A 14,685-nucleotide genomic window follows, 5' to 3' on the forward strand; every position below is an offset into this window, starting at 1 on the left:
TTGTATTACGAATTGTATATACTGAAGAGATTTATTGTTTGCATGCTGCCCTTTGGTTGCGACACTTCTGTGTTATTGTCAAAGTTAAATATTGTATTATTCATTTCGTTAATAAAACAGATTAATAAGATTTGTTTGAACGTTGTCTAGCGATCCGAAAAGGCATGCTGCCTAGACCCCACATACTTGACGTCAAGGGAGGATCCAACAAGCGTCCCGTGCATGTCGTCATAACAACGCCACCCATACGTAAGTGAATCATACGACTGCGCTCGTCTCGTCAACCTTTAGTACACTTCCCGATCCACTTAGTTCCATTGTTACATATACACTCCTGGAAATTGAAATAAGAACACCGTGAATTCATTGTCCCAGGAAGGGGAAACTTTATTGACACATTCCTGGGGTCAGATACATCACATGATCACACTGACAGAACCACAGGCACATAGACACAGGCAACAGAGCATGCACAATGTCGGCACTAGTACAGTGTATATCCACCTTTCGCAGCAATGCAGGCTGCTATTCTCCCATGGAGACGATCGTAGAGATGCTGGATGTAGTCCTGTGGAACGGCTTGCCATGCCATTTCCACCTGGCGCCTCAGTTGGACCAGCGTTCGTGCTGGACGTGCAGACCGCGTGAGACGACGCTTCATCCAGTCCCAAACATGCTCAATGGGGGACAGATCCGGAGATCTTGCTGGCCAGGGTAGTTGACTTACACCTTCTAGAGCACGTTGGGTGGCACGGGATACATGCGGACGTGCATTGTCCTGTTGGAACAGCAAGTTCCCTTGCCGGTCTAGGAATGGTAGAACGATGGGTTCGATGACGGTTTGGATGTACCGTGCACTATTCAGTGTCCCCTCGACGATCACCAGTGGTGTACGGCCAGTGTAGGAGATCGCTCCCCAAACCATGATGCCGGGTGTTGGCCCTGTGTGCCTCGGTCGTATGCAGTCCTGATTGTGGCGCTCACCTGCACGGCGCCAAACACGCATACGACCATCATTGGCACCAAGGCAGAAGCGACTCTCATCGCTGAAGACGACACGTCCCCTTTCGTCCCTCCATTCACGCCTGTCGCGACACCACTGGAGGCGGGCTGCACGATGTTGGGGCGTGAGCGGAAGACGGCCTAACGGTGTGCGGGACCGTAGCCCAGCTTCATGGAGACGGTTGCGAATGGTCCTAGCCGATACCCCAGGAGCAACAGTGTCCCTAATTTGCTGGGAAGTGGCGGTGCGGTCCCCTACGGCACTGCGTAGGATCCTACGGTCTTGGCGTGCATCCGTGCGTCGCTGCGGTCCGGTCCCAGGTCGACGGGCACGTGCACCTTCCGCCGACCACTGGCGACAACATCGATGTACTGTGGAGACCTCACGCCCCACGTGTTGAGCAATTCGGCGGTACGTCCACCCGGCCTCCCGCATGCCCACTATACGCCCTCGCTCAAAGTCCGTCAACTGCACATACGGTTCACGTCCACGCTGTCGCGGCATGCTACCAGTGTTAAAGACTGCGATGGAGCTCCGTATGCCACGGCAAACTGGCTGACACTGACGGCGGCGGTGCACAAATGCTGCGCAGCTAGCGCCATTCGACGGCCAACACCGCGGTTCCTGGTGTGTCCGCTGTGCCGTGCGTGTGATCATTGCTTGTACAGCCCTCTCGCAGTGTCCGGAGCAAGTATGGTGGGTCTGACACACCGGTGTCAATGTGTTCTTTTTTCCATTTCCAGGAGTGTATTTAGCCTTCACGTTGCTGGCCGCCCTTCATTTGTGACCATCGCGTTGTACTGAGACCCTACATGGGATTATGCTGGTTATTAGACAGTGCAGGAATCCTTAGACGTACCACGCACTTCATTTTTGGCCATCGCGTTGTAATGAGACCCCGCATGGGGTTACGGCGGTTATTGCACAGTGCAGCTGTCCGTAGACGAATCACTCCACTTGTCGGAGCGTCTCACACATTTCAACTGTCATGCCGGAGGCCGGCTCAGCATGATGATTTTGATGATTAGTAGTTCTGGGTGCTGGTGGCAAAGTTACCAGCGCCATACGCAGCTGAAGAGGAAGCGCTCTGTTCTATAGGGACTGCAGGAGTCCTATATGTTCCTTAGCTCCAGAGGCGTACTTTGCCGCCACCCCCCCCCCCCCCCTCCCCCAGAATCTAGAATACCAGAGTTTTTATTCATAAAGAAATCTTATACACTTCTAGAAACGATTTCCCGGGACACATGTCGAAACTGACGAACTCATTTGAATTAAAAATTGCAATTATCCTTACCCCCTCCCCTCCCCCCCGCTCACCCTTCCCGCGGATAAATTTCTGCAAACGCACATGCCACGCTCCACTGCTGCTTACTCTGACAATTGGCGCAGCACACTCCATCGTGCGATGGCAGCGCGAATACAGGTCTGGCTGTCTCACTCTTGCCTTTTGAAAGATGACCTCAGCCAACTGCTTCCAGGCGAGGCGTCAGCCTTTTAAGTTCTTTCAATAGTGACAGAGAAACAGCCGGCCTCTGTGGCCGAGCAGTTCTAGGCGCTTCAGTCCGGATCCGCGCAACTGCTACGGTCGCAGGTTCGAATCCTACCTCGGGCATGGAAGTGTGTGTTGCCCTGAGGTTAGTAAGGTTTAAGTAATTCTTAAGTCTAGGGGTCCCCGTCCCCCCTAGACTGACCAGCGTGATATCTAGTTAAAAAAAAAGTGTTTCATTGCTTGGAAGTGATCAGGTTAAATAAGAATATATTAATTAGTGATCTGAGGGAAAATAGAAATTTCTCAGGAACACCTGCTATTTTGCACATAAAGAGTTACATTAGTGTAGAATTTGTTGAATTCTTTGTCTCATGTCGAAACAATAATATAAATATCAAATTACAGAATAAATTGAAACTTCTTTCCTTTCTATTGATTTACATAATCTTAATAATTATAGAATACTATTCTATATTTAAATATATTATATTTCATGCTTTCTGAACAAAGCATAAAAATAAAGAAGTTGGAAAAAGGTCAAATGTTTCGGGTAATGACTTGTCTGAAAGTAAGAAACGACACAGATTAGAGAAAAAATTGAAGCAATATGTATATGAAAGGGCTTCAAATTTGTATGTATATGTTTCAAAAGAAGAATAAAAGAAAAAATCCACGGAGGATGCCACAACTGGGTTGAAACATGTTTGGGGATTAAATAAAATAAAAATAGTGCATTTGTAAGACGTCGACCCTATTTTATTCATTAATAATGACTGTATTAATTTACTGTAGACTTAGGCTAATGAAGCTTGTTTTACAGTCCAGTGTGTCGTATGCTTCAGTGATGTAAGCCGACCCTCAGGCAGACAGAAAAACTCGTAATTAAAATCATACATTTACCGTATACTACTCTGATGAGCACTGTGTATTTCGTTGATACTATGCCCAGACAAAATCTGGTGGCAATTCTTTAGAGTCTCCAAGTGATAATGTGTTTGCTTAGGAGAAGAAGAACTTCTTAGTCGAGATCGCTATACAAACTTTATTGTAGATAAAGTGTTGTGGCGTCTTGGTAAGCATGACTTGTTATGTCACGGGAAGTATGTTTTGACGAATTGTGATGTACGTAGTAAATTTAATTTTGCGTGCCAACACATCGCTCTTCTCGTGTTTTATGTACGTGGAAATTCGATGGAAAGATTTTTTTGTGTAGCTGGCACAAGATTTTTGTAACAACCTTTATGAACATCTGAAGATAGTAACTTAGTTTTACCGATACCGGTTATCTACGATAAAGTTTTTATAGCGATCTCGGCTAAGTAGTTCTTCTCCTAAGTAATTACTACAGATCGCCCCTTCGAGCTCAAATGAATAAACTAATATTGTGTTCGGTTTCTGACGAACTTGCTTTTGATTCAATCTGTTGCGTTATAGAGGCCAAAACAAAGTACGGATCTATGAAGGGACTTCAAAAAGTAAGTTACAGATTATTATGTCAGACAAACTGTTACTCAGTGCTGTGCTATATTTCAAAGTGACACTGTTACGTGACACTAGTCACCTAGTCACTGTAAACAACGGTCAGAGACATTCGGTTCCTCGACGACAGTAATCCGCTCCTCGGTCAGGGAGTCATTCGAGATACGCCGGGTGAGCGTCCTCATCTTTGGGAAATGTCTTTGCACCAGTTATTCAATAAGCTTGCGGAAAAGACAGAAATCGCATGGCACAAGACCTGGACTTCTCGATCAGTATTGGTCACATCTATTCGGTCTTGGTCAAATTATTGGCTCCATTTCACTACGACTGGACTCGACGTTGCGTTGCTGGTATAACGTCAGGATTTCACGATCAATCTGTTTGCAGTTTAGATATTTCGCCTACAAGAATCGTACTGTCCCCCGTACTTCAACTTCGGAGACACTTCAAACTGGCGCGCCACTTCACTCCTACTCTGCGATGCACGTGTTACCGGTATCGCAACAGAACTGAGTCCGCAGGAAGCCCAGAACATATACTCACTTCTGACAATGTGTCACTCTTGTAGCAAAAATGGTTGTAGCGTGGGATAACAAGTGTAACTAACTTTCTGAAGACCCTGCGTACGAGGCAACATGTGAGACGTAGCACCTGGAGGCACGAGTCACCGCGCAGAAAACAACAGGTGTCCATAAATTATCTCTATAACATAAGACTGTAATATCTGTAAAACTATACAAGATATTAACCAATGGTTTTCAACATGTGATAACTCAAAATTTTGTTTCCTCATTCGTACACATCAATCTGTGTACCCTTAGTGCCACGGATAATGTCTTGTGGGAATTCCATTCCCCTCCAAGCCGGCTCAAGATCTCCACTGTGACGTCCAAATGCATTGCGAATACGTGCCTTCAAGGCCTGTAGGTCTGTTCAGTACACAATATCCTTTTCAAAATCCCACAGGAAGAAGACTAGTGGTGTAAGGTCACAAGATCGTGGTGGCCATCGAATTGGACCATCTCGTCAGATCCACCTATCCGGAAAATTTTCAACTGGAAATTTACGGACGTTCAGGGACCAGTGGGGTGGTGCCCTTTTCTGCTGGAATATGACATCACGTTGCACGTGTTCCAGTTCTGGTACAGAAACTCTTGAAACATGTCCACGCAAACATCACTGTTGGCGTAAGGAAGGAAGGACTATCGGGTTTAACATCCCGTTGACATCGGGGCCATCCTGATTTAGGTTTTCCGTGATTTCCCTAAATCGCTCCGGGCAAATGTTGGGATGATTCCTCTGAAAGGGCCGACTTCCTTCCCTAATCCGATGAGACCGATGACCTCGCTGTTTGGCCTCTTCCCCAAACAACCCAACCCAACCCCAACATTGGGGCCATTAGAGACGGAGCACGAGCTCGGATTCTGTGAAGGACTGGGAACGAAATCGGCCGTGCCCGTTCAAAGGGATCATCCCGACATTTGCCTCAAGCGATTTGGGGAAATCACAGAAAACCTAAATCTGTATGGCAGGACGCGGGTTTGAACCGCTGTCCTCCCGAATGCGGGTCGAATGTGCTAACCATTGCGCCACTTCGCTCGGTACCGTAAACGGTAATGATGCAACTGCGCGTCAGCCTGCACCATACATTGACCTTAGCACTGTCTGTTTTCATTTCGTGTGTAACACGAAGATGCTGTGAACCAAATACACGAACGTTATGACCATTAAGATACACGAAACGTTGCCCCCTCGGAGAAGCAAATCCTTTCCTAAAAGTCATTTTTTGCATCAGTCTTGCCTAGCATATCCACTGCAAACTGTTCGATCTGAGGTTTGTACTTGGGCTTTAGTGCCTGAAGCAGCTGCACCTTGTAGAGATGTTTCGGCATATCCATCCTGTTAAATAGTAGGGGAGGATTACAGCCGACAGGAATATTACAGCTTTTAACGCTACCGTCAGCTGTAGCCTATAAATTGATAATGAAATTGCAGCTGACGGTAGTGCTGAAAATTGTGATACTGTAGGGATTAAGCGGTTACTGCTTATGCAAGAAATTGTGAACTGTTGACTGTCTCATTTCCACGTCACAAGCAGCCGTGCCCAGCTATTTTGTCGGACTCCTTGCAAACGCCTGCCGTGCCTCGTCCACGTTAGCGTCTGAAACAGATGAACGATCCGCCCCCATTTTATGGAAACACTTCCTGTTTCCATAAATAGCATATGCCAAGCCCGAATAGGGTGTTTTCCTTCCATACCGCGTTCGAAATTTTCGTTGCATTTAGGTATCGGACGTTGTCTGTATGAACCAGGCTACACACTGAGCTTTCTCCTGAGGCGTCCACATTTTATCAGGTTTTCAGGTTCAATTTTGCATCAAAATTCTGGAAGGCTGAGAAACTTAATGAGTTATCGTAACACTTGTTGAAAACAATTTGTTATTATTATCTACTATAGTTTTAACTTTTTTTTGAGTCATCAGTCTTCTGAATGGTTTGATGCTCCTCGCCGCGAATTTCTCTCTTCATCCCAGAGTAGCTCTTGCAACTTACCTCCTCAATTGTTTGCTGGATGTATTCCAATCTCTGTCTTCCTCTACAGTTTTTACCCGCTACAGCTCCCTCTAGTACGATGGAAGTCATTCCCTCATGTCTTAATAGATGTCCTATCATCAAGTCCCTTCTCCTTGTCAGTCTTCTCCACATATTCCTTTCCTCACCGATTCTGCGCAGAACCTCTTCATTCCTCACCCTATCGGTCTAACTAATTTTCAAAATTCGTCTACAACACCACATCTCCAAGGTTTCGACTCTCTTCTGTTCTTATGTTCCCACAGTCAATGTTGCACTACTGCGTGCTCGAAGCGTACATTCTCAGAAGTTTCTTCTTCAAATCAAGGCCTATGTTTGATACTAGCAGAATTCTGTTGGTCAGGAATACCGTTTCTGCCAGTGCTAGTCCACTTTTGATGTTTTCCTTGCTGCTTCCGTAACTGGTTATTTTGCTGCCTAGATAGCAGAATTCCTTAACTTCATCTACTTCGTAACCATCAATTGTGACGTTAAGTTTCTTGCTGTTGTCATTTCTGCTGCATCTCGTTACTTTTGTCTTTCTTCGATTTACTCTCATTCCATATTTTGTATTCATTAGACTGTTTATTCCATTCAGCAGCTCTTGTAATTTTTTTCACTTTCATTCAGGACAGAAAGATCATCAGCGAATCGTATCATTGCTTCTTCGATGTACAGATTGAACAGTAGTGGCGATAGACTACATCCCCGTCTTACACCCTTTCTAATCAGAGCATTTCGTTCTTGGTCGTCCACTGTTATTATTCCCTCTAGGCTATTCTGCATGTTATATATTACCCGTCTGTACCTATAGCTTTCCCCTATCTTTCTCAGAATTTCGAACGTCTTGCACCACCTGTCACCGTCGAACGCTTTTTCCAGGTCGACAGATTCTATGAACGACTCTTGTATTTCTTTAGTCTTGCGTCCATTATCAACCGTAACCGTAACGTCAGTCGCTTTACCTTTCCTATAGCCAAACTGATCATCACGTGTCTTAAAGTTAGTCTTAAGTTGTAAAGGTAATTTGTGGGCACACAATATTGTAGCTAAACAAGAACGGTATGGTCTTGGAATAGTAATGTGCGTGCGTGAGTGCGTGGGGCTCTGTGTATGTGTGTGTGTGTGTGTGTGTGTGTGTGAGAGAGAGAGAGAGAGAGAGACTTTGGCGCCGTGGCGTCGCGCCTCCGGCGGAAGCTGCGGCCGGCGGTCGCTGAGTTCGCGCGCCGTCAGCGAGTTCTGTCTGAGAAGTGCGAGGGAACAGACGCGCAGTGGCAGTCACCTCCTGCGACTCACTTCCTGCCTGGTGTGGGCGTCCAGCCGCTCGTGTACTGTCGTGACGGCAATATACGACCCGTCGTTGACTGTAAACCCACCGACATCGCCGATTCCAGAGAACTGCACGAGGAGGGTTCAGAGGTTACGGCACCGGAAACTAGCCCTCTAGGGGCAGAGTTCAAGTTCCAGTTTGGTTACCTTGATTATTCTTTATAGTGATCCGGATAGCATGCCTGAATAGCACGCCGGAAAGTGTAACTTACCATTAACGCCGTGCAAGTGGTAGCAGAGACCATGTGAGCCGTTTCCTGATCCACGACGGGCCCCTGGACTGCCTCCACACCCCAGCCACATCCTGCTGCTCGTTGGCTTCTACTGGTTGTCTACAAAGTGCTATGGGATCAATTAAATTGACCTTGGACTTTGTTTTTCGTGTCTGCTACGATCTGATTGTTGGCAGTTGATGTCCTTTTCCTTGACTTTAAACAGGCTTTTGATACAACCCCGCACTCCTACATCATACTCCGGAAGCCACCTAATAGTGTGTGGCGGAGAGTATTTCTGGTATCACAAACTGATCTCCCCCCTCCCCTCCCCCCTTCCGCCAACCTGTTCCACTCGCGAATGGCACATGGAAACAGTGGTTGTCGGTAATGTGATGTCCTTCCCGCTCGTCTAATATAGGTTGCCTAGGAAGCTGGTTTCTCGGATAGCTGGACAACAATTGAAGCAATCATATTATTTGTTTTCATTTCAGTAAAGTAAATTGACAATACTTAACTCGACCTTTTTACAATGAGGTGTCGCAAGCAATTGGCGACTTGCAAATAATTAATGTATTTAGATATATATATTTTCTATGCAAGCAAATCACACAAGTTCATAAATCACAGCTATAGAGTTTATATGACAGTTCGTCTTCTAGTGCGGCTGTACGACTCTAGCCTCTCCGTGACGCACATCTCTTCCCTTGTAACGTCTGCCACTGAAGTTTTCTGACCATCTCGGTAACACTGTCACCGTGACTAAAGGGTTCCATGACGAAACGCGCCACTCTTCGTTGGATCTTCTCTGTCTCTTCTATCAGTCGCCGCTCTGGGTAGCCGCGTGGTCTAGGGCGTCCTGTCACGGTTCGCACGGCTCTCCCTGACGGAAGTTCCAGTCCTCCCTCGGGCATGAGTCTGTGTGTTGTCCTTAGCGTAACTAAGTTTAAGTTGGGTTAGGTAGTGTGTAAGCTTAGGGACCGATGACCTCAGCAGTTTGGTCCCATAAGACCTTACCACAAATTTCCAAATTTTTTCTTCTATCAGTCCTATCTCGTAAGGATCCCATATTGATGAACAGTACTCAAGAACTGGTCGAACAAAAACCTTATAAGCCAGTTCTTTCGTGGATGAGTTACATTTCCCTAAGATTATTCCTGTGGCTCTCAGTCTGGCATCTGCTTCTCCTGCTGTTTGTTTTATGTGGTCATTCCACTTAGGGTCCTTCTGGATGGTTACTCCTAGATGCTTTACGGTTGACACCCTTCCATCAGTTTGTCAAAAATAGTGTAATTGTCCAGCAATTGCTCTCTTTTGCTATGAATGCGTAACACGTTCCATTTATATACTTTCAGCGTCAACTTAGAGTGCTTGCACCATTCACCATTTCTCTGCAGGCGATTCTGCAAATCGATACTGTCTTGTGGCACTGTTACTTTGTTACAGACAACCCCATTATCTGCGAACAGTCTTAAGCAGCATCCGGTGCTTTCTCTTGTCGTTTAGTGAAAAACACAAGACCTTAATAAGAATCGGACCAGATTTGTGACTGTATTCAAGACTTCCTTGCAGATAGAACTCAACAAGTCGCTCGTAACGGAACAAAATCGACAGAGGTAAAGATAATTTCAGGAGCGTCCCAAGGAAGTTTGATAGGACCGTTAATATTTACAGTACATATAAGTGATCGAATTGATAATGTAGGAAGCTCCAGAAGGCTGCAGGCAGATGTTACGGTTGTCTACAAGAAGGCAGCAACGTCAAAAGACTGTAGAGCTTTGCAAAAAAAACCTGCAGAAGGTTGACGAACGATGCGGGGAATGGCAGTTGACCCTGAACACACATAAATCTAACATAATGGGGATACACAAGAGAAAAATTACTCTATTGATGACAAATTGCTGGAAACAGTAACTATCCTAAAACATCTAGGCGTAATCATCAAGAGCGACGTCAAGTGGACCATAAAAACAAACAGCAGGAAAAGAAGAGGTCAAACTGAATTCATAGGAAAAACCTCAAGAAATTATAATTTATCAACGGGTGTAGTGGCTTACAAAACACTTGTTAGACCGCTTCTTGATTCTTGACTATTGACATGGAGGACCAATAGAAGAGATGGACAAGATCCAACAAACGTCACGGGATCGTTTAGTCAGCGCCGGAGATTTACAGAGATAACAAACTCCAGTGGCAGACGCTACAGAGAAGTGTTGTGCATCACGCAAGGGTTTGCTACGTCGCGGGAACAGTCGGACATCATATACTTACTCCCAGATACGTCTCGCGAAATAATAAAAAGGCGATTTGCAAACAATCATTCTTCCCAGCTCTAACAATACCACCACTTTACTGATGGCCTCAGATGTTGAGTCCCATAGTGCTCAGAGCCATTTTTGTAATGCCACCACTTGCAAAGTAGGTTAGAAATCAGATTAATAATGTTGCTCACGCAGCATATGTTCGCTTTATCGGGCAACAACAAAGTTATTGACTGTGTATGGTATTGTCAGAATGGAAATAATGAATTCACTGTAAAAAAGTCATTAATTTTGGCACTTATCTCGAACGGATTCCCACGTAAATTTCGTCGAGGTTGTTATGGCTCATCTTGTTGATTCTAGGGTGATTTCACTTTGACTGCTAGAAGGCCCAGATCTGTATTTTAGCAATATTTGAAGACCTAACAAATGTGTTTTTCAGGAAATTCTTAATGATCAAACAATCCTGGATCAGAACAATTGTATGGTAGAAATAATTTTTGACTTGGTGTTCACGATCCACATTTTTATTAAACTTCTTGTAAATTCACATATACTTCTTCTTAATTGCCACATCATCAAGAAAACAGTTTTGTATCAATTTTCATATATTTAATTTCCACTTTAACCAAACACAAGACTTGACTGTTCTTTTACAAAGCGAAAACAACAACTTAACTTCTGCAAAGTGAAACAGAGACTGCTCTGTGCGCATTCGCACCGAAACGGTTACAAGTAAGTCAAAGATTATGACAGTCTCACAGAAATGGCTGGCTCTGAGCACTATGGGTCTCAACTGCTGTGGTCATCAGTCCCCTAGAACTTAGAACTACTTAAACCTAACTAACCTAAGGACATCACACACATCCATGCCCGAGGCAGGATTCGAACCTGCGACCGTAGCAGTCGCACGGTTCCGGACTGCGCGCCTAGAACCACGAGACCACCGCGGCCGGCACAGAAATGAATACACACAAGAACCATATCACTATAATATAATTATACATCGGAGTACCTATACATTAATAAAACCAAATGTGAATATTGTCACAAAAATATGTCTGTTACTTCGCAGAAAAGTAGTACGATGTTACTGGTATCGAGAACTGGGGTTGGAGTGCCGTAATGGTCACGTAAATAAAGAACCATTACACAGCCCAGTGGAACAATGCAGGAGAATCGTAAGTACCCTCCACCACACACCGCCAGCTGCAGTGCGGAGTATAGATGTAGATGTGTATTAGAGTTATCGTTGCTTCTAATGTACTCCCTGAACTTGTTTATGGCACTCCTTCGTAGCTGTTGATATTTTCCTTACAATGACCTGGCTTTACTGGTCGTCTGTTACATTGAGAGTGCTGTAACGTTCCTTATCTTCCGTCGTCGCCGAGCTTTCTCGGCGCGGGGCGGAGATCCACCCGCGACCGCGGACAGGTCCACGCACTCCTAGAGCTGTGCAGTGCGCGTGACAAATTACGTTACTACAGAGGGCCGAGCGGAGAATCCTCTGCGTGAAGTCAGGATAGCATTTGAGAAACTGTGAAATATCAAACGACGCTATTAAAACATTATTACAGTTCAATAATTTATTTCCGCACCAGCCTTGGCAGTTGCTCATTCAGGTGCGTTTTGAAGTGCAGCTGACGTCTGACCATCAATTCCGCGGTTGCATGCCCAGATGAGGTTTAGGAACCTGGTGCCACTGCGGGTTGCTGGCGAGCAGTCACGGCCGATGAACAGCACGAAGTGGTCTCGGGCTGGCTGCTGGGGTGTGGAAGAAATATAGCTCCTTGCAGCATGTCTTACGAGTAACGAATGTTCTTGTCTCACTTCTTTTGGTCTTCTGTCACAGTCTCCTTGCTGCAGAACGCGTATCTTCACTCAGTAGACAGTTTGATTGCCCTGTAGGAATGCAACTACTTTCGAGAGACTCTCAAGTGCGATCATTCGATTGGAAAAGAGTACAGCAAACAGTACACCGTCTCCAACTGGATTATACAATGTCCTCCATACAAAAAACAGGAAAACCGTCCAAAATTAAAAGGTAGAAGCACAACGCAAAAAACACCACAAGTTTCCACCTGAAAAAACCCCGATTTATTATTCGTTACGTCCATCTCGTTGTTATCAAACACTGCCTCCAGCTAGGCAGTGTCACCATGTCTTTTTTTTTAAGGCCCTAAAACCATAAAAAAACACGCAAATGCTCGGTTATTGAACCGCTTCCTTTCTCACAAGGACCGGTAAACAACTTTACTGATCAAAATGGTTCAAATGGCTCTGAGCTCTGTGGGACTTAACATCTATGGTCATCAGTCCCCTAGAACTTAGAAATACTTAAACCTAACTAACCTAAGGACATCACACAACACCCAGTCATCACGAGGCAGAGAAAATCCCTGACTCCGCCGGGAATCGAACCCGGGAAGCAAGCCGCGGTGGCCGTGCGGTTCTGACGCTGCAGTCCGGAACCGCGGGACTGCTACGGTCGCAGGTTCGAATCCTGCCTCGGGCATGGGTGTGTGTGATGTCCTTAGGTTAGTTAGGTTTAAGTACAGTAGTTCTAAGTTCTAGGGGACTTATGACCTAAGACTTTGAGTCCCATAGTGCTCAGAGCCATTTTTGAACCCGGGAACCCGGGCGTGGGAAGCGAGAACGCTACCGCACGACCACGAGCTGCGGACTTTACTGATCACTGAGGATCATTTACTCCCAATTTCGAATATGGAACACTCTTCGAGCCTCAGCTCCGTTTCACAGGGTTCGTGAAACCCGTCCTTCCCGCGCGAGAGCTGCCAGCTGACTCCTGATTTCGCGAACTCCATAAGCGCTCCTCGAAATTACTTTAACCTAGAAGCCTTTCGGCCAATCAGCCTTCACAGCAGAAAGTAGGCACTTCAACTGGCTACTCTTGCTGACGCTCATTCTACCTCCTGTGATGTCACAGTTCCCCGAAAACCGGAAAACCGACTCTGGCGTTCACAATAGCGGCCAGTACTTGCTGACGGGGGCGCAAGCAACTCAAACGTTGTATTGTGTGTCCTTATGTCTCATGTGTACCTAAACTGGGGTGGGATAAACCACTGTGTAACCCTGACAAAAAGTTTTTTTTTTTTTTTTGTCTTTCCTGATTCTATTCGGGAGAAGATCTAGATGATCTTTCTTAAACGTTCACAAATTTTTCTTTCGCCCGTCATTAACTGCGCTGGTTGATCCAAATGGCTCTGAGCACCATGGGACTTAACAGCTATGGTCAGCAGTCCCCTATAACTTAGAACTACTTAAATCTAACTAAACTAAGGACATCACACAACACCCAGTCATCACGAGGCAGAGAAAATCCCTGACCCCACCGGGAATCGAACCCGGGAACCCGGGCGCGGCTGCGCTGGTACTCCATCCATAATGACTTTATTTTTGCTTGACAATTTCAGCGAGACGGGCTGCTAGCGAATGTATGTAGAGTTTGACCGTGATCAGTTCTCTTGAGTCTAGTGATTCCTTGCTTTTTATTTTTCGAAAACAAAGTTAATTTAAGACAACAGTTGTATGGAATCATTCTTTCTTTCATCAGTCAAGAGATCCAAGAAGTCAAAGGTGACAGTCGTTTCACGGCTAGTGGATTCTGTACTTTCTGAAGACTTTTGATGCAGTTCCACGCAACCGTTGTCGATGTAAAGTACGTTCTGACGATGATTGTCCCCAAATATTCAGTTGACTTGAATGTATAATGTTATTTATAATCCGTCTTGATTGTTAATTTTTTTATTCGTATGACCGGTTTCGGTTCATTCAGAACTATCTTCAGATCTGATATTTCAGTTACAGGAGTAACCCTGGATTTGACGGGTTACTCCTGTAACTGAAATATCAGATCTGAAGATGGTTCTGAATGAACCGAAACCGGTGATATGAATAAAAAAAAAATTGCAATCAAGACGGATTATAAATAACATTATAAAATCACTGATTGCTGTTATCCCATCAGACATTATGTCTGTTTCTGCAAAATGACTTGAATATATCTTGACAGGCCGTTGCGATATAGCTTACACATTAGTGTCTACGCTATCACGATCAGAAGCGAACTTTACATCAGTATAGCGTTATGAATATGCTTTTGGTCTGATAGTGTTTAGAGAGTGTGTGCAGGATTCAACAAATAATATCAGTAAGCCTTTAAATTAGCGAACTCATGAAGTATATGATAACTTAACACAATAAAAATTCCTCGTGTCTGTTGAACACTGAGATCCGGCCGAATACCCGTGAACTATTTACTCATCATCTGCAACGAGATAAATTGAAGAGTCATATCGGTGTATAATTCTGCTGCAGTTT

The sequence above is a fragment of the Schistocerca nitens genome, chromosome 6 (genome assembly GCF_023898315.1).
Source record: "Schistocerca nitens isolate TAMUIC-IGC-003100 chromosome 6, iqSchNite1.1, whole genome shotgun sequence".
In the NCBI taxonomy this organism is placed as follows: domain Eukaryota; kingdom Metazoa; phylum Arthropoda; class Insecta; order Orthoptera; family Acrididae; genus Schistocerca; species Schistocerca nitens.